This window comes from Eleutherodactylus coqui, chromosome 3 (genome assembly GCF_035609145.1).
Source record: "Eleutherodactylus coqui strain aEleCoq1 chromosome 3, aEleCoq1.hap1, whole genome shotgun sequence".
NCBI classification, from domain to species: domain Eukaryota; kingdom Metazoa; phylum Chordata; class Amphibia; order Anura; family Eleutherodactylidae; genus Eleutherodactylus; species Eleutherodactylus coqui.
This window is the reverse complement of record NC_089839.1, coordinates 76,249,158-76,271,210: the sequence shown is the minus strand read 5'-3', so window position 1 is coordinate 76,271,210 and position 22,053 is coordinate 76,249,158.

Genomic DNA, 22,053 nt, shown 5'->3' with positions numbered 1-22,053 from the left:
GGCTACAACTGAGGCTGCTACTGTAGGCTGCTCTAAGGGGTCCTTGGTCTTCACCCTTTTTAGAGGGGTTTGGTCTTCACTTATAGGAATCAACAGGTTGTTTCCCCAGGAGTAGTTTCACTACAGTAGCAACTAACCCCGATGGCTCGCTAGTAGGGCTGGGTGATTTGGCCTACAATTAAAATCTCAATTTTTTCTAAAATTTTCTCAATTTTCGATTTTAATTTTGAGTTTATTTACTAAACAAGCTAAAGGAATTCCAAAATGCTTTTTTTCACTGATGGAAATAGCCGAGCACTGTGCTTGGCAATCTGTCTGCCCCGTTAAAATAAATCGAGAAGCACACTTGTAAGACTTGGCAGAGGTATTTGGATGACGCTTAATGCGTCATCCCCATCATAGGAGGCGAAAAGGGCTGAACAGGCTGCTAGCAGAGAAAGTCCAGCATGCCCAAATAATCAATCTGCCTCGTTTACATGCAGCACTTAAACTCCAAATAATAAGGTATGGTTTTATCAAGACACAAACAAAAATCACTTTGCAAAAGAGATTACTGTCATTATTGCAGTAATGGTCTTGACTTCCATTAGTAAAGTCTGCTGACAGGTTCCCCTAAAGCTATCTCCCCAGTATATGTAATTGGGTTAGAGTTATCTTGCTTAGTTTTTTACTTGTCTGAAACTACCAGCCTCTTCTTTCTCAAATGGTCATGTGAACTCAATTCTTACCAGCTCAGAACTATTTGCGGTTTATGGATTCATTTTCTAGTCAATTACTCAGCCTGTGTGATGCTGTTACATGGATGTACCACTGCAACTGTGCTGAGAGGCTAACAGACATTCCTTTCACAGTTACTGATGATGATCACATTACTCCTGTCACACAGTTATAATAGAGGAGATCACAGCTCCTCCTCCTGACTGTACATTTATGCTCTGTAGCTTATTTAGGTGACTATAGAAGGTAATAGTAGCTAAATTATTCCTCCCCTGCAGACAAAAATGATATAGCCTTAACTAATGTTGGGCTGAAGCATCATCGGATTGATTGAAAATGAAACTAAAAAATCTTACCATTAAGATGGTGCCTAACAGGGGGCTACAGTGCACGGAAGTGACTGGAATAAACAGAGGAGGCCTCTAGACTATGACAGGCAATCACATGAGGGAGGGGTCAGGTATGGAAAAATGTGTTTTCCCTGGAATGGCCCTTTAAGGTTATGTCTAGAATACAGTTGCGCCTCGCAGATCCTCCCTTTTGCAAATTAACTCTAGACATTTCACCGCTCAACTGACTACCACCAGCTACTCTATTCTAGTCAGCTCAATCGTAAAATCTCTAGAGTGGAGTTGCTAAAAGGAGGACCTGCCAAGAGCAGGGACTAACAACGATTTCATGATTCAGAGGAAACTCGGAAAATTGTGCATCATTGAATCTCCTAGCCCTATTTGAAAGGAATTGGAGGATGGTACCAATGTGTTGTCAGTAAAACAGGCCATGCTCAAGATAGGGAGAGTTCCTATAATATGGTAATAAGGTATATGGTTAGGGCAGGTAGATTTCAGTAAAGCTAGGTAATCAGGTAGAGGGTCTAAACTAGGGGTGCAGAACTTTTTATGGTCTGAGGGCCACATTGCCATACTGAATCACTTCCAAGGGCCGCAAGAGCATTCCCATCTGAGACATTTTTAGTACACCCTAAGTATAAGACATAATAAATCAAAGTAAGTTCCACTTCCAGGACTTCCACCTATTGGGACAATGGGGGTCACCTCGTCCCCCCAATCAGCACTGCAGAGAGGAGGTGATAATGCATCTGGCTCTCTCCATTGTAAATGATGGGTGTCGAGATAACAGCCAATCCTATAAATTTGAATGTGATGACTTTGAGAATGAATAGCCCGTGTGGCCCAACTTTACAGGACTGAATTTTGACTTGATTGGATGACTGAGAAACAACATTATCCACCTATAATTTTCCAACATGTCTCTTTTTTTCAGAAATTTAGGGAAAAAAATTTTATTTCTTTTCAATGAAATTGGTATTACTCTTTTTCAACTATAGGTAGTTAAATGTTGACAGATTTTCCATTTTCAACTTTTTCTCTCTCCCAGTTCATGACAACCATTATGCAGACTATGTACCAGGCAACCTAATGAAATTAAAATTACCGTAGATTTTATACATAATATAATTCCAGGAACCAAATATTCCACACGTATAATACTCCAATTTTAATTGTGCCCGGGAAATTACATCAACCAGATGTACAGTTTTCCATTATTAGCCTACTATTTTATTTAGTTAGCATGTTGCGATGATAGAAGGGATTTGCAGTAGGAAAGCAGTGAAATAACATGAACAAGGATAAATGTTGTGAATGACAAAACATTTTCCATTTGCAGTAGATGAAAATCGCTCTGAGAATTAAAGATTTCAAGGAAATTGTCAGCTGAACCATTGGCATGCTCAGCGCATTTGATTAATCTGTGTTTCATGGGAGTTTGGGGATATAGGGAGGTGGGTACATTTTCTGGCCTTTTGCCACACCTCCTGAATCAATAGATTGTGCATCTTTAGTACATGAGCGGTAGATAATTGTACTGCGTAGATACAGTTTCAGATCCAAGTTGGGAACATAGTTTCTAGAACCAAATGGAATATACTATATAGACACAATGAGAGAATCAAGTATTGTAACAGACCCACGTGCACTGCATAGATTAGTAAAAAATATCAAGCATAGTATATAAATTAGGCAGCAGAACCAAACTTACTAGTAAAGAGCCCAGATAAATAATACATGCATTGCCAAGATAAGCAGTAGTAATGCAAATAAAAAGCATTAAACTCATACAAATAATGTATTCAGTATTGCTATTGTGTCATACCAAATCCACGTATGTTGTACAATTACCATTCTGTGTCCCTATAGTGCTGTTCATTACCCCAATAGATTTATTCTTAACCCTTCAGCAACTACTTACCATTCTTCACATCTCTTCAAGCCTACAAAATCCTCGTACTAATTCTTACAATGATATCATCATCGTGAGATGCAGGGATATTTGAGGCTAGTAGAGCACTATTTGGTGCACGGGCTTTATTGTAACCACCAATTCAAGCTAAAATGTTTGTCTCAAGGCTTAAACAGATGAATGTGTGAAACTCACGCCTGAAAATGAGTCAAAACGCCATTGATTTCACTGCTCAGGAAACAGAGTTTGTCTGGTGTAGGGTAAAAAACGTTTTTTCTTTATTGAACAATCCAGACAGACGAAAGTGTAGTGGCCCAGTACATGCTTTCCTGGCCCCCTCCATAATGTCATATATGTAATGTCCAGTCTTGATGCACTGTGCAGAAATGTCTTGTCATTCTGTTATGTGTATTGCACAGCTGCAGCAAATGAGAGGTTATTGCCTGTGAAGTGTGAGCTAACTGTCTGTAAATGTATCAATTTATGTTCTGTCACGTGGTATGAGTGAAGGTATAAATGTGAGTGCTTGAGGAGTTCTTCTGGGTTCCTGTTAAAGAGTGCCAGCTAAATGGGGGCACCTTCAGCCCTCATGTAGTGAAAGATTTCCCGAGCGCAAGGATCAGCATGATCAGTAAGTGAGCCCCCAGACAGAGAGTGTGCGTGAGCTAGTCCTAAGTTTTCCTACACAAGGCCCAGTGCAGAGGTACTCATCTTCTTTCAGTTGTTCACCCCTAAGCGTCCTGACGTCTGGGACTGCTGGGTGGACGTACACGTTTTCAATTGTCAAAAATACAGGCATTCTGAAGTCTGGGATTGCTGTATGGAGGTACTCATCTTCAAGTCTGTCTGTATATATATCTATCTATAACATTACCTGCACTTGGAATACTGTCTGTTTTTGCCTTGAATTTTGGAGGCATTTATTCGAGTAAAGTTATTCCAGGCCCTTACCATTCCCGGGGACCTGAGGTACTCTATCACTGTCTGTGGCTCAATTATTTCCGTTTGCCAGAACGATGGCGTCACCAGTGACAATCTCGTCACCTGTTCACCCGTTTATTGGGCATCCCCATGCCGGGGGTGTCCGGAAGAGGCCAAGCGCTGCCATGGCCTTGGCTGCATGCATCCCTCTGGGGGGGAGCGTGGTAAGTGCCGCTGTGACAAGCCAGCATCTTGTCCTCCCAGCTCCTCAGCATATGCCATGTGTTCGGGGTCCCCCTTTGGGATGCTGCAAAAGGAATCGGAAACATATGCTGTCTTACATGTTTCAGGCAAACATGTTGCCCTTAATCATGTGTTCAATAAAGAGAAAAGGTTTTTCTTACCCTATACTGGACTTACTCTGTTTTCCTGTGCATCTGTTTTGGTTTCCAGCCAGTCATTGTGTGGGAGCAACTGCAGAATAGCTGGTTTCTGGTTTGCATTTTTCCCATTGATTTCAATGGGTTCGTTGTAAGCAGTCTGGTTCTGGGTTGGAGCCTTCAGTGTTGTAGCCTGTGCAGACCGAGAGCATAGTGAGAGGAGAGCCAGGAGTCAGTAACAGTAGGTCTCAGTTTGCAGTACAAGGGAGGAAGCAGGTAACATTGTCAGGAGGAATGCCAAAGGTTGGTAACAGTAGGTCTCAGTTGGGTTGCAGGGGAGCAAGCAGGTAATGGAGCTTGACTATGGCTGTGAGGCACAATAATCACACACTGGAGAATAGGCAGGGCTAGGCTTTTATAGTTTGGCTAATCAGAAGTAGGGCGGGGCCAGGATAGGGAACCAGACCAGACATACAGGATCATGACTAAGCTCAGCAAGTGAGCTATCCAGACAGCTGGATGGATTAGCAGGGAGCACTACTTACTAGAGTACAGGAGTTCCTGGGTTTGGCCTTGATATTCATTCTCATGAGCGCATTCCTCGAGCACAATTCCTGCTCGTGAGAAAAGATAGCACCTGCCCTATACTTATGTGTGTTACGCAGAAAGCTGCCATAGAAGTCTATGGTAGGTTAAAAAAATTAAGGGAAAGTGTTTAACCCTGCGGGCAATCCCTGTTCATGTACATTAACGCTCCGAGTGTATTTGCACATTCGTTTGTTTATCAAAGACCACAGACTAGGAAGTGACTTGGATACAAAACCTCAGTGTCTTAAAGTCTGAGCTGCTCATCGGTACTACACATGACACTTTTTGTGACTTACTAATTTAAATTTTAAAATTTTTATAATTTACCAAATTTAGAGAAATTACTTGATAAAGTCCCTAATGGGACAAAAAAAAATACAGAATGTTTAAGAAGATTTATTTAAAAAATGATTTTTTGTAAATGAAAAAAACTGTTTTGTTTAATAAAAATTATTAAGCATAAAAATATCTATACATTTCCTTACTCATTACAATCTGAAAAAATACATTTAAGATATTATTTTAGATGTTTGTAAAGCTATAGAAAAAAAAAAACACCAAAATTGCAGGTTAATTATAAATTAATAATACAATTAAACCTAGAATATTATATATATCATAAAAAGTAACCTGAAGCAAAAAACTAGATCTCACAAACAGCAAGGTCAGCTAAAAATATTAAAGTTATGTTTTTAGTGAGGCAAAAAATGGGCATTAGGGTGTGTCCTGATGGCTGAAATGAGCTGAGTCCCTTGCAAGTTAATATGAAAATCTTTACCATATTTTTAATATTTACACTTTTTCTTTTAAAGGGATAAAAGCCTTTTCTTTCTTTTTCTTTCATTTCTAGCAAAACATAATATTCTGTATATCTATATACAGCACTCTCCTGAGACCCAATTATAATATGATCATTAAAATGTAATGAGAACTATTCATCATAGTCCAGATAGAGTTACAATGTTTTTCTACAGCAAAAATTACAGTTATTTTAATTCTAGCTATTTTTGAGATAACCACTAGGTCTAGTCCTCCAGCTACAGCTAAGGTTGGTTAAAATATAAAAGTATATGCGCTCCCTGAGAGGAGAAGATCAGAATTATGGGTACTCACTCTATGGAGTAAGGAGGTATTCCTGTGTGAATGAATTACTCTGGGAAATGAACCTCCTTCCCCTGATGTCCAAGTTCGCTTCCAAATGCCTCCAATGAGTGTCAGATAGAGGTTCTCCTCAAATCTTCATTTATTTCATAAATACTGGTCATATATAAAAAAGTTCATACACAGATACACAGAGTCCAAAAACCTCTAGTGATGATGTTCCACTTCCTGTGCGTCGCATTTCGGTCAACTTAGTGGCCCTTTTCACGCATACAGGAATAACAATAATTAATTCTTATATACTTCAAGAGGTACTGACCGGACGTCTCTAAAAAGCAAAGTTTAGTTGAAGACGCTAGCAACATTATATACATATATTAGCTTGTTACCCACAACTTCGTCCGCGTGGAATTAGCATTTTTTTTAATCTGAGACAGCTCTGGGGTCTCTACTGCTCTCCGAGCAGCTTGTCTTTCAGCTTATTGATGTCTTCTTGCCTAGGCGTGGTCATCAGATTATTGGGTTCTAGCAATCTTTGCAGCTTGAGCTCTGCTAGAGCCACACGCTAGATCTGACTTGAGCTAGGAAATACAATTATCAAAAGGAAACCATTTCTAACCCAGCTGGGGTAAAATGAAAGCTGTACTGTAATTGGTTGCTAGAGCTCAGCTTTCATTTCTTACACACTTGAGGTAAAGAAAAAGCAGCGCTGTGATTGGTTGCTATTTGTAATACTGCTGAGGTAAAACAAAAGCTGTGCTGTGATTGGTTGCTATAGGCAACACAGATTTTCTTTAAAATCTCAATCCATGCCCGACAGATTGCCCCAACGATAATTGTTCCTGTGTAAATCATAAGAGGTACCACAATTTTAAGGAAAAAGATTGCATCTGTAAGTGAAAATCATCTGGCCATCCATCAGTAACCATGGAAAGGGTGTAGCGTGTCCGTGCAAGTTTCACACAAACTCCTCAAAAATCCACCATGAGAACAAGCAGAGAATTGGACATCCCGCAGCCGACTGTGTGGAAGATTCTGCACAAACATTTGCGATGTTATCCCTACTGATTGCAATTGTTACCGGCCCTGAAACTGGATGACAAAGCCCGGCAACGTTATTTCTGTGAGAGTATATAAACTGTAATGGAAACCGATGATTTAATGGAACCTTTAGTGTTTAGTAATGAAGCCAACTTCTACTTTTTGAGCACAGTTACCAAACGTAATGTCAGAATCTGGGAGAGGGGAAACCCACTTGTCTACATGGGACATATGTGCGACTCCCCCAAGGTCAATATGTTTTGACTATAACCTGTAGGAAAGTGCAAGGTCCTTCGTTTTCCATGATGAAACAACCACAGAGATTTCATACCTGGACATATTACAGACATGGCAAAGAAAAGTCCAGGTTTCATCTCATAACAGGACAGGACCTCCTGCCCCCATAATTTTCACAATGAAGTTAGAAGTGAGCTCAATAGACGACTACCAAACAGGTGGATTGGCCGGGCAGGTTGTGACAATAGTGAAATTCTTTCTTCGCCTCCACGTTCCCCAGCCTTACGCCTTATAATTTCTTCTCTGGAGTAGAGTTAGTCTACATGCCACCCTTACCAGCAACCATGCATAATCTGCAAGTTTGTATCACAAAACCATTGTATTAGTCAATTGTTAGATGCTACAATGTGCATGTCAGGAACTTGACTACAGGCTCGATGTTTGTGGAGTGACAAAGGGGGTATTTGGTATTTGAAGTCTAGTTCCTATCAAAGACACAAACAAAGAAAATAAAAAAAGATGACAGTGCCCTAGGATGACAGGTGTCTAAAATTGATTAAGCAAGAAGTATGAACTTTCCAAGTTTTCGGTCAATAACCCAAAATTAGCTTGCTGTTACCTTGAGAATTCCGTCACAACTCAAATTACAATCTCCTATCTTTTATCTGTGTGCAGTTTTGGTGTTAAGCAGCCAACCCCCCGGCACCCTTGTAGACAGGTGTGTGAATGCTTGCCTTTCAGTGTTTTTGCACTGCTCCCCCATTTGGCGCTCTGGTTATCTACATATTTGTTTTTATCATTACGCAGTATGGTCTTGAAAGCCTAAGGTGTCAGTGCTAATGTGGATTGCTTAGGGGTGCGGTTCAGCCCACTGAGTTTTATATTGTGGGGTTTGGATCTACATGAAGCGTTACACATTCCAATCAACCTGGCACCATTTATATGCCTTATCAATGTGCAAGTGTTGGGTGGTCATATGACTGGTTGTTCACTAGTATTTTCTTTCTGTAATTTTTGTGATATATATTTCCCTTTCTATGATTTTTTTGATACAAATGCCAACACTCAGGGATCAATGCCTATATGCTGATAGTATAACTATAACTGCTCCCCCTTTCTCAAGTATATGTAGTAAAAGCATCACTGCATAGGTGGAGCAGCAACAGAGTATGTCTGAGGTAATAAGACCTACCAGAGGCGTAGCTAAAGGCTCATAGGCCCGGATGCAAAAGTTCAGCATGGGGGGCCCTACCACAACTTTCCTCTGCATTGTTGGGTCTCTTAAGAAGCCAATCGATGCAATATTAGTAGGTGAAGGCATTGCTAGATTCTTAAAAGATTAGGCAGAAGCTAAATATAGGGACACCCAATTCAAAATTTGCAACATTGCCCCCCCAGCCAATCATGTGCCATTTATAACACTGGTGTTTGCTTATCTAGTAGAGGGACCTTTGGTTCCCCTAAGGCTCCAGAGCCCGGTAGCAACTGCTACCTCTGCACCCCCTATAAATACGTCCCTCATACCTACAGTGTCTGGACATAGATGGCAATCCTGGATGGTCCCACTACCCCCTTATTGAAATAAGTTATTCTGACATTTACAATATCCCTATCGGACATGTTGTAATTAATACTTGAGTTCTACTATTTTCATTTGTTTTTTCCCCACTAGTTTTTAGCAATGAATTTAGTGCAGCCAAATAAAATTAACTTAATCAATTGTCTACCATTTCATAATAATAAAACAATATGAGCAAAATTATAACTCAATATCAATGATAAATGCTGTCAGTAATGACTTGTGTCCTTACATTTTCCCATTTAGGCCTTAGTCACACGGGCGTTTTTTCGCGCGATTTGCGCATCGCATGACGGATGCGCATGTGCAAATCGCGTGACCGGCGCCGAAAAATCGGCCGAAAAAACGCCCGAAAATCTGCTCCTAGCCGCGTTTCATTAGAAACGGGCCGGAGCTGTCCAGCGCATTGCATTCAATCAGGGGCAGCTTCCCGCTGAGCCAATGAGAGGCAGCAGTCACTCACCCATTCATGAATTCATGAATGGGTGTGTGAGTGAAACCTGCCTCTGATTGGTCAGGCTGTGACCAATCAGAGGCAGATCATTCAGCAGCCGGGGATTTTAAAGCCCTGCCGGCTGAATAGTGCCGAGAAGCAGTTCAGGAGAACTGACAGCGGCCGCGGCTGGACTCCGGCTGCAGCGGAAAGGTGAGTATTAGAGATGAGCAAACGTACTCGTCCGAGCTTGATATTCGTGCGAATATTAGGGTGTTCGGGATGCTCGTTACTCGTAACGAGTACCACGCGGTGTTCCGGTTACTTTCAGTTTCCTCTCTGAGATGTTAGCGCGCTTTTCTGGCCAATTGAAAGACAGGGAAGGCATTACAACTTCCCTCTGTGACGTTCAAGCCCTATACCACCCCCCTGCTGTGAGTGGCTGGAAAGATCAGATGTCACCCGAGTATAAAAATCGGCCCCTCCCGCGGCTCGCCACACATGCCTTGTGACTTAGCTGAGGGAAAGTACTATCGTGCTGGAGCTGCTGTAGGGAGAGCGTTAGGAGTTAGTGTAGGCTTCAAGAACCCCAACGGCCCTTCTTAGGGCCACATCTACTAGTGTGCAGTACTGTGTTAGCACAGTATTTTTATTTTTTTTTTCCAAAATTGGATCTGCAGAGCATTGCGCCCTGCAATAGGGACAGAAGTGGGGGTTAGGCAGGGAGAGTGTTAGGAGTTAGTGTAGGCTTCAAGAACCCCAACGGTCCTTTCTAGGGCCACATCTATCCGTGTGCAGTACTGTCCAGGCTGCTGTTAGCAGTGTTGCATTTTTTTTTTTTTTCTCAAAACCGGCTGTGCAGAGCATTGCACCCGGCATTAATACTACAGGGATAGAATTGTGTAGGCAGGGCCAGAAGACATACATTATTCATTGAATACACGCAGTGTGGGTGTTCCTTGTAAAAAGCAGGGAAAAAATTCTATTTGGCCTGCCTGTGTCAGTGCTAAGGGCTCTGGGTACGTGTTTGCTGCGTGGAGAACGTAAAAAAATCAGACGCAACCAGCTACGGTTGAGTGCAGCCTTGCGCCAATTTCTTTCCTGCCTGGGAAATACCTGCTCTGCCACAGTTAGTAACTCTGCAACAATAAAGTTCTGTGACAGTTTTGCAGGGCCGCAACACAGTTATTAAACTTATTATTCAGTGAATAGACGCAGTGGGCCTATCCTTTTAAACAAAAGGGAAGAAAGTATATTTGCCCTGCCTGTGTCAGTCCTAAGGGCTCTGGGTACGTGTGTGCTGCGTGGAGAACGTAAAAAAATCAGACGCAACCAGCTACGGTTGAGTGCAGCCTTGCGCCAATTTCTTTCCTGCCTGGGAAATACCTGCTCTGCCACAGTTAGTAACTCTGCAACAATAAAGTTCTGTGACAGTTTTGCAGGGCCGCAACACAGTTATTAAACTTATTATTCAGTGAATAGACGCAGTGGGCCTATCCTTTTAAACAAAAGGGAAGAAAGTAGATTTGCCCTGCCTGTGTCAGTCCTAAGGGCTCTGGGTACGTGTGTGCTGCGTGGAGAACGTAAAAAAATCAGACGCAACCAGCTACGGTTGAGTGCAGCCTTGCGCCAATTTCTTTCCTGCCTGGGAAATACCTGCTCTGCCACAGTTAGTAACTCTGCAACAGTAAAGTTCTGTTACAGTTTTGCAGGGCCGCAACACAGTTATTAAACTTATTATTCAGTGAATAGACACAGTGGGCCTATCCTTTTAAACAAAAGGGAAGAAAGTATATTTGCCCTGCCTGTGTCAGTCCTAAGGGCTCTGGGTACGTCTGTGCTGCGTGGAGAACGTAAAAAAATCAGACGCAACCTGCTACGGTTAAGTGCAGCCTTGCGCCAATTTCTTTCCTGCCTGGGAAATCAAATCACTGGTAATACAGCATGCTGAGGGGTAGGGGTAGGCCTAGAGGACGTGGACGCGGCCGAGGACGCGGAGGGCCAAGTGAGGGTGTGGGCACAGGCCGAGCCAGTGCGGTGGCCAGGGGTAGAGGCAGGGCCAGACCGAATAATCCACCAACTGTTTCCCAAAGCGCCCCCTCGCGCCATGCCACCCTGCACAGGTCAAGGTGCTCTACGGTGTGGCAGTTTTTCACAGAGACGCCTGACGACCGACGAACAGTGGTGTGCAACCTTTGTCGCGCCAAGATCAGCTGGGGAGGCACCACCAACAGCATGCGCAGGCATATGATGGCCAAGCACCCCACAAGGTGGGACGATGCCCGTTCACCGCCTCCGGTTTGCACCACTGCCTCTCCCCCTGTGCCCCAACCTGCCACTGAGATCCAACCCCCCTCTGAGGACACAGGCACTACCGTCTCCTGGCCTGCACCCACACCCTCACCTCCGCTGTCCTCGGCCCCATCCAGCAATGTCTCTCAGCGCAGCGTCCAGACGTCGCTAGTGCCACAGTTTGAGCGCAAGCGCAAGTACGACGCCACGCACCCGCACGCTCAAGCGTTAAACGTGCACATTGCAAAATTGATCAGCCTAGAGATGCTGCCGTATAGGCTTGTGGAAACGGAGGCTTTCAAAAGCATGATGGCGGCGGCTGCCCCGCGCTACTCGGTTCCCAGTCGCCACTACTTTTCCCGATGTGCCGTCCCAGCCCTGCACGACCACGTCTCCCGCAACATTGTACGCGCCCTCACCAACGCGGTTACTCCCAAGGTCCACTTAACTACGGACACGTGGACAAGCACAGGCGGGCAGGGCCACTATATCTCCCTGACGGCACATTGGGTGAATTTAGTGGAGGCTGGGACAGAGTCAGAGCCTGGGACCGCTCACGTCCTACCCACCCCCAGAATTGCGGGCCACAGCTCGGTGGTGGTATCTGCGGCGGTGTATGCTTCCTCCACTAATGCACCTTCCTCCTCCTCTTCCTCCAACGCAACCTCTGTCTCGCAATCAAGATGTGTCAGCAGCACGTCGCCAGCAGTCGGTGTCACGCGGCGTGGCAGCACAGCGGTGGGCAAGCGTCAGCAGGCCGTGCTGAAACTACTCAGCTTAGGAGAGAAGAGGCACACGGCCCACGAACTGCTGCAGGGTCTGACAGAGCAGACCGACCACTGGCTTGCGCCGCTGAGCCTCCAACCGGGCATGGTCGTGTGTGACAACGGCCGTAACCTGGTGGCGGCTCTGCAGCTCGGCAGCCTCACGCACGTGCCATGCCTGGCCCATGTGTTTAATTTGGTGGTTCAGCGCTTTCTGAAAAGCTACCCCCACTTGTCATACCTGCTCGGAAAGGTGCGCCAGCTCTGCGCACATTTCCGCAAATCCCACACGCACGCTGCCACCCTGCGGACACTGCAACATAGGTTTAATCTGCCAGTGCACTGACTGCTGTGTGACGTGCCCACACAGTGGAACTCTACGCTCCACATGTTGGCCAGACTCTATGAGCAGCGTAGAGCTATAGTGGAATACCAACTCCAACTTGCGCGGCGCAGTGGGAGTCAGCCTCCTCAATTATTTACAGAAGAGTGGCCCTGGTTGGCAGCCATCTGCCAGGTCCTTGGAAAATTTGAGGAGTCTACCCAGGTGGTGAGCGGCGATGCTGCAATCATTAGCGTCACCATTCCTCTGCTATGCATCTTGAGAAGTTCCCTGCAAAGCATAAAGGCAGACGCTTTGCGCTCGGAAACAGAGCCGGGGGAAGACAGTATGTCGCTGGATAGTCAGAGCACCCGCCTGTCTATATCTCAGCGTGTTGAGGAGGAGGAGGAGGAGCATGAGGAGGATGAGGAGGAGGGGGAAGAGACAGCTTGGCCCTCTGGTGAGGGTACACATGCTGCTGGGCTGTCATCCTTTCAGCGTGTATGGCCTGAGGAGGAGGAAGAGGAGGAGGAGGAGGATCCTGAAAGTGATCTTCCTAGTGAAGACAGCCATGTGTTGCGTACAGGTACCCTGGCACACATGGCTGACTTCATGTTAGGATGCCTTTCTCGTGACCCTCGCGTTACACGCATTCTGGCCACTACGGATTACTGGGTGTACACACTGCTCGATCCACGGTATAAGGAGAGCCTTTGCACTCTCATTCCCGAAGAGGAAAGGGGTTCGAGAATGATGCTATACCACAGGGCGCTGGTGGACAAACTGATGGTAAACTTCCCATCCGACAGCGCTAGTGGCAGAAGGTGCAGTTCCGAGGGCCAGGTAGCAGGGGAGGCGCAGAGATCAGGCAGCATGTACAGCGCAGGCAGGGGAACATTCTCCAAGGCCTTTGCCAGCTTTATGGCTCCCCAGCAAGACTGTGTCACCGCTCCCCAGTCAAGGCTGAGTTGGCGGGAGCACTGTAAAAGGATGGTGAGGGAGTATGTAGCCGATCGCACGACCGTCCTCCGTGACGCCTCTGCCCCCTACAACTACTGGGTGTCGAAGCTGGACACGTGGCCTGAACTCGCGCTGTATGCCCTGGAGGTGCTTGCTTGTCCTGCGGCTAGCGTCTTGTCAGAGAGTGTGTTTAGTGTGGCTGGGGGAATCATCACGGATAAGCGTACCCACCTGTCAACCGACAGTGCCGACAGGCTTACACTCATCAAGATGAACAAAGCCTGGATTTCCCCAGACTTCTCTTCTCCACCAGCGGACAGCAGCGATACGTAAGCAATACGTAGGCTGCACCCGCGGATGGAAGCTACGTTCTCTCTCACCATCCAAAACGGGGACATTTCTGCTTCATCAATCTGTGTCTAATATTCCTCCTCCTCCTCCTGCTCCTCCTCCTGAAACCTCACGTAATCACGCTGAACGGGCAATTTTTCTTAGGGCCACAAGGCTCACTCATATAATTTTTCTAAACAATTTTTATATGTTTCAATGCTCTTAAAAGCGTTGAAACTTTAACTTGAACCAATTTTTCGTTAAACTGGGCTGCCTCCAGGCCTAGTTACCACTTAAGCCACATTAACCAAAGCGATTAATGGGTTTCACCTGCCCTCTTGGTTGGCCATGGCCAATTTTTTGGATGTACATTAGTACTGTTGATACAGCAATTTTTGTGGGCCCTCGCCTACAGTGTAATCAAATTAATTTTTAGCCCACCTGCATTACAGCTGACGTTACATCCGCTGTGTTGGGCAATGCAATGGGATATTTTTGTGTATCGCCGGTGGGTTCCAGGGAGCCACCCATGCTGTAGTTGCACACAGAGTTTAACCTACATCTGTCCACTTGTAAAGAACCCCAGTCTGACTGGGGCATGCAGTGTGGGCCGAAGCCCACCTGCATTAAGCACAACATTACTACCTCAGCTGTGTTGGGCAATGCAATGGGATATTTCTATGTACCGCCGGTGGCTTCCTGGCACCCACCCCTGCTGTGGGTCCACAGGGAATTATAAATGCATCTGTTTCCACTTGTAAAGAACCCCAGTCAGACTGGGGCATGCAGTGTGGGCCGAAGCCCACCTGCATTAAGCACGACATTACTACCTCAGCTGTGTTGGGCAATGCAATGGGATATTTTTATGTACCGCCGGTGGGTTCCAGGGAGCCACCCATGCTGTAGGTGCACACGGAGTTTAACCTACATCTGTCCACTTGTAAACAACCCCAGTCTGACTGGGGCATGCAGTGTGGGCCGAAGCCCACCTGTATTAAGCACAACATTACTACCTCAGCTGTGTTGGGCAATGCAATGGGATATTTCTATGTACCACCGGTGGCTTCCTGCCACCCACCCCTGCTGTGGGTCCACAGGGAATTATAAATGCATCTGTTTCCACTTGTAAAGAACCCCAGTCTGACTGGGGCATGCAGTGTGGGCCGAAGCCCACCTGCATTAAACATGACATTACTACCTCAGCTGTGATGGGCACTGCAATGGGATATTTTTATGTACCGCAGGTGGGTTCCAGGGAGCCACCCATGCTGTCGGTCCACAGGGACTTCACAATAGGGAGTTGTACCTGCCTGTGTCTATGAATTAAAAACCGCGGTCTGACTGGGGCATGCAGACACCTTGACAGAATGAATAGTGTGTGGCACATAGGTTCCCCATTGCTATGCCCACGTGTGCAGCTCCTGATGGCGGTGGCACAGGATTCTATTTCTCATTGCTTCTGTACAGCATTGTGGGCTATCGCCCCGCCCCTTTTAAAGAGGGTTGCTGCCTAGCCGTGCCAACCCTCTGCAGTGTGTGCCTGCGGTTCCTCCTCATGGCAGACGCACTTCTAAATAGACATGAGTGTGGCGTGGCATGAGGGCAGCTGAAGGCTGCGCAGGGACACTTTGGTGTGCGCTGTGGGGGGGAGGGGGGGCGGTTGGGCAGCATGTAAGCCAGGAGAAGTGGCAGTGGAGTGTCATGCAAGCAGTGATTGTGCTTTGTTGGAGGTAGTGTGGTGCTTAGCTAAGGTATGCATTGCTAATGAGGGTTTTTCAGAAGTAAAAGTTTTTGGGAGGCGGGGGGGCCCACTCTTGCCGCTATTGTGGCTTAATAGTGGGACCTGTGAACTTGAGATGCAGCCCAACATGTAGCCCCTCGCCTGCCCTATCCGTTGCTGTGTCGTTCCCATCACTTTCTTGAATTGCCCAGATTTTCACACATGAAAACCTTAGCGAGCATCGGCGAAATACAAAAATGCTCGGGTCGCCCATTGACTTCAATGGGGTTCGTTACTCGAAACGAACCCTCGAGCATCGCGATAATTTCGTCCCGAGTAACGAGCACCCGAGCATTTTGGTGCTTGCTCATCTCTAGTGAGTATACAATTTTTGTTTTTTATTTTAACACATTTTAGGATGAATTGCAGGGAAGGGCTTATATATTTAAGCTCTTCCCGACAATTCATCCAGCGCTCGCCGGCAGCCCATTGCTTTCAATGGAGACGGTTGTATTGCCGGCTCCATTGAATTCAATGGGCAAACATCGTTCTTCTCTGCCACAGCTGTTACAGCTGTGGCAGAGAAGAATGATTTGTATTCTATATGTTCTCAATGGGGTCGGCGCTGCTGCCGCCGGCCCCATTGAGCACATATAGAGAAGAGAACAGGAATCGCATAGGTGCGATCTGCGATTTCTGTTCTATAATTTATCGGACGAGCGCATAAAAAGCGCTCATGTGTCCGATACCATTGCAAAGCAATGGTTTTATAAAGTCGCCGGACGCATGCGCATGCGCAAATCGCGGCTAAAAACGCCCGTCTGACTAAGGCCTTACATAGAATATAATGCAAACACTTTTATAAAATAAAAATCAATTTTTAGAAAAGCTATTGAAAATATAGCAATTCATATTTATTCTGTAAGATATATAATATACTAGTATGCAATATACCATATAGCATTCCATTATAGTTCAGCTGGAAATGTGAACATATCCCACGTATATATTACATAAGCATTCTAAATTATAGAGCAAAAATGAGTATTTTCTTAACATATAACCAGATATAATTACACATACAGTATGGTTGGAAAGTACACATTATACATCTGAGTACTGGAATGCTTAAAATAAGTCTTTCGCAATATTGCTGATATTTGATCACACATCAATTAGGGAGATTTATGAGTGGTTACATTTTGGCATTTAATAAAGCTAAATATATATATTATAAAAAGTTCAAAAAATTATTAGTTTAGAGAACAATGCTAATAAAGCTATTTCTTTAAAAGACCGATACAATTACAGAAGTCGAATAGATTATTAAATATGGATTATTTAATCAATGTATCCTTTCTATTTGACTTCCTAAAACCCTGATTATGCTATCATTTCTGTATATGTGTTTTACATCGATTTTGTAAAAAAAAAAGTATCAAGGAAACAAACCTATGTGATACAAACTGATGCAAAAGAGAGAACGGCACTCAAAAAATGAAGGAAACTGCCAACATTTTCATCATGTCAAACTTACTCTTTGGACAATACCTCCAAACAAACATGTAAAAAAGATACAAATTTCATTGAAAAATATAATAGTATCTGTAAGAAATGTGAAGATAAAATGTTTGTACAGATACAGGCAATAAGATATTACACATGCGGTTGACTGTTGAGTATCCAAACTCAAGGGTATTTGATCAAACTGAGGGCTTAGTCACACGGGCGCATCGGCACCCGTACACGACTCCCTGCAGTGCAGAAGAAAGAACACATGACCGGCAACAGGGGCGTAGCTAGAGGCTCATGGGCCCGGGTGCAAAAGTTTAGCTTGGGGCCCCCTTCCAGACCCGTCCACCCACCACTCCTTTTCACAGCTACTCCTTGTATATCACTTTTAGCTACATTACTGTTTTTTTTAATGACCCATCAATGGATCATTAGTAATCAGGGGTTTTAGATTTTTAAAACATCCAGAACACAAGCCTCAAGGCATGCTTTGCTTCCCCAAGAAAGAAAAAAATAATTCTATATACACATACATAATACAGGCACACATACATTGGAGACAGCATGAGCTAACTTTTATAACATGTTAGGGCTCATGTGCACGACCAGGTTTTCACCACATATTATGCACACGTGGTAATCCCAGCATGCTCTCTTTCTCTGCGTACCACGTAACGTGAGCCCTGTACACTTGTACGATACGCTGCCCATACACATTACATTGTTTCCATACGCATTGTCACTCTAAACAGAGTGGGGAATTAAAAAAAGAATCCCCCTGTGCATGTGCAGTGCTACACAAAGCCATATGTGGTCCCTGCCGGCAGCATGCATGGCTGGGAAATGTGTGACATGCCGGTGGTCTCCCACAGTGTTGTAGGCTTACGGCTGTGGCATTGGCATTGAGCCCTTAGTCACCAATACAGCGGCTCGGTTCTAGCATACCTCTAATAGTGAAGTCAGGTGCCGGCTCGCAGAACCCCCCTCACTCACCCCCACTCCCCATCACACAGAACACCCCTCACTCACCCCCACTCCCCATCACACACAGACCCCCCCTCACTCCCCCCCCTCCCCCCTCTTAATCATACCGAGGACGTTCCCTCTCACTGACTGCACTTACTTTCACTATGGTCTCTGCGCAGGCAGGCAGCCTCTCCGGGCACATCGGTGCTTCCTCCCAGGACCTCCGCTCAGACTCCTCCCCTCTGATGATCTCTGTGCTGGAGAACCAGATGGGGGAGGGGTCTGAGCGGAGGTCCTGGGAGGAAGCGCCGATGTGCAGAAGAGGCTGCCTGCCTGCGCAGAGACCATAGTGAAAGTAAGTGCAGTCAGTCAGTGCCGCCTGACTGACTGCAAAGTAAGCCCGGTGGGCCCCCAGGGGCTCAGGGGCCGGGTCGCAACCGCACCCCCAGCACCCCCTATATGTACGCCAGTGACCGGCAATGAAGTCGGTCACATGTTCTTTCTTCCGGCGCTACAGAGAGACGTCCATCCTGAGGTGCGGTCGTCTTCTACCTGCAGTAACACGGGCGCCGATGCGTCCGTGTGTCTAAGCCCTGAGGCCGCCTTCACACGGGTAAGAAAATCGCATGAGATTTGTGCGTCATGAGACGTAGAAGTCTCGTACGAATATGAACCCAATTCTTTTGAATAGGGTCATACACATGAGCGATTTTAAAACTGCGGCATGCTCTATCTTGCTGCGTGCTCTCACATTGCACCGCCTATTGTTTTCAATAGGGCCAGTGGCAGCAGCGCACCACGTGCAAAGTACACATGATGCAATGCAAGGTCTCCCATTGAAAATAATGGGAGAAACTCTGCGAACCTCCCTGAAGTGATGCGAGACTGTTTTCACATAAACACTTTGCATCTTCGGGAGTTTTACATGGATGGCGAGACCGATATCAGGCCATCAATCATGGCCCAATATCGAACTCGCAAATATTTGAGGCATTTTTAGCTCAAAAAAGGGGTCATACACATGAGCGATTTTTTTTTATTTTTTACCCGCATTGATGTGGGAAACAAATCACAGCACATCACATCTCCTATTGCTTTCAATGGGGCTGGTGGCAGTATCGCACCATGTGCTAGGTGCATGCGGTGAAAACAATGGGAGAAACACCGTGATCCTCCACCACAGCTGTCAGTAGGACAGGAGGATCGCTACTTCCCCGAAGTGATGCAAGGCAGTTTTGAGATAAAAACGCCTCTTATCTACGGGGAACTCGCATGCTGACTAGCAAGATATTGTGCTAGTGAATCCCTGCCCGATATCGTGCTTGCCTGTGTGAAGTTAGCCTAAAGATTGCCCTTGTACAAGAGTCCTTGTGCCACGAAAACTATTTCAGTGAAAAAGCTGAATAACATACATTTTTAGAATTTTCAACTGAGGCAAAATATATTTACTTAAATGAGATAGTGGTAAGCAGTACATGAGGGTTTCCCATATGTTGCCTTTCCACGTGCCAAAAACAAGCTTAGGTGAATGATTTCTATAAAACAAGCCAGTGTCTCTGAGATAAGGGCGTACTTGTGAACTTTAGAAAAATCGGCTTCTGAGAGTTGATCGTTCAACGCTTGAGCGATCATACTGCGCTGCAAAGAACACAACAATTTTCGCTCAAAAATCGCTCAAAAGATTTTTTGAACGATAATCGTTGTGTCTAAACCAGGTGATAGATAGATAGATAGATAGATAGATAGATAGATAGATAGATAGATAGATAGATAGATAGATAGGATTTTCCTTATATTTTTTTAGCTGGTCCATAAAGATGTTACAACACATCAAAGAGATCTGATTGTTGAAAAGTATCAGTCAGGAGAAATAATTTCAGTTAGTTTTTCAGTGGCATTGTACAGATAACGGGTCACATTGAAGGTGGAAATACATCTAAATGATTTCTCTTTGTCTGATTTTTTAACATGACAACAGCATGGCATTATAACAGGGGTGTGTAGACTCTATATATGTATGTGTGGGTCTGTGTGTTTTACATCATTCTAAATGAATTCCAGATATATAATGGAAGAGGAAGCGCTGTCATCATTTTCTGGTGTGTAGAGGACCCAACGTAGCAAATAATGCTAAACACATAGGTTTGGTTGTAGGCAGAATGTGAGGAGGGAGAGAGGAGGCATTACTAACATTACACAACTCTGCAGCTACAGGAACTGAGAAGGAGACGACTATTACCAGTCTAACAGGTGAAAATAGTGCGGAGTGCAGCAAGGCCTCCGGCCAGAGAGCTGTACAACTGCAATAGGCACTGCCTCAGTGTCTACACAGTGCTTGTCTTCTGGCTACACATTCAGCTACAGTACTAGAGCAAGAATGGGAAGGCGAGTGGCGTGCCCAATAGATTTGTCAGCTCTTCCAGGAAGCAGAAACATCTTCCCACTTGAGTGTCTCCAACATACTGGGGGAGTTGGCAAGTATTAATAAGGACTAATGTTGAGCAAACTTTTGAAAATTTCAGTTTGGCTAGTTTGCCGAATTTTGATTCTGTCCAAATCAAACCAGTTCACTAATACTGCTAAAAATTAGTTATGTTGGTGCTGTAGCTCAGCAGTTAGCATTGTAGTACTGGGATCATAGGATCAAATCTGACAACATCTACATGAAGTTTGTATGTTCTCCTTGCCTATATATATAAAATGAATGTATGCGTGTCTGTCTGTCTGCGTGTCTGTCTGTTTGTCCTTTATGCGCTACTACACCATTCATCCGATCGCCATGAAACTTTGGGAAGTTGTTGAGTACACTCCTGGGAAGATTGTAGGCATAGTACAACTATCCTATGATAAATGGCGCGCGTGCGAGCGTCGACAGTTATGCGCCCCCTACGTAGATCGTTCGATTTCCAACATTGCCACTAATTCTCTCACTTCCCGATAGGGTAGAAACATGAAATTTGGCATGAGCATTGATTATGTCATAAATAGGAAAAGCTAATGGGTCCCAACTCGATTATTCAATTCTAGCGCAAAAGAACTAGCATCCAAATTTTACGTACAGAATCTAATTCTCTCACTTTCCAATGTCATAGAAACTTGAAATTTGGCACGAGCATTAATTATGTCATAAATATGAAAAGCTAATGGGTCCCAACTCAATTATTTAATTCTAAGCGCCAAAGAATTAGCTTCCAAATTTTACGTACGGAATCTAATTTTCTCATTTCCCAATGTCATAAAAACTTGAAATTTGGCACGAGCATTGATTATATAGCATTGATTATATAGTAATAAATAGGAAAAGTTCAAGGGTCCCAACTCCATTATGAAATTCTAAGCGCCAAAGAATTAGCGTCCAAATTTTACGTACGGAATCTAATTTTCTCGCTTCCCAATATCATAGAAACTTGAAATTTGGCACGAGCATTGATTATGACATAAATAGGAAAAGTTAATGGGTCCCAACTCAATTATTCAATTCTAAGCGCAAAAGAATTAGCATCCAAATTTTACGTACGGAATCTAATTTTCTCGCTTCCCAATGTCATAGAAACTTGAAATTTGGCACGAGCATTGATTATGTCATAAATAGGAAAAGTTAATGGGTCCTAACTCGATTATTCAATTCTAAGCGCCAAAGAATTAGCGTCCAAATTTTACGTACGGAATCTAATTCCCTCACTTCCTGATGTCATATATATATATATATATATATATATATATATATATATATATATATATATATAAATGAATGACTGTCTGTCTGTTCTTTATGCATTACTACACCATTCATATAATCGCCATGAAACTTTGGGAAGTTGTTGAGTACACTCCTGGGAAGGTTACTGGCATAGTACATCTATCCTACGATAGGTGGCACGCGTGCGAGCATCGTCGACAGTTATGCCCCCCAGAAAAAGATCGTTTG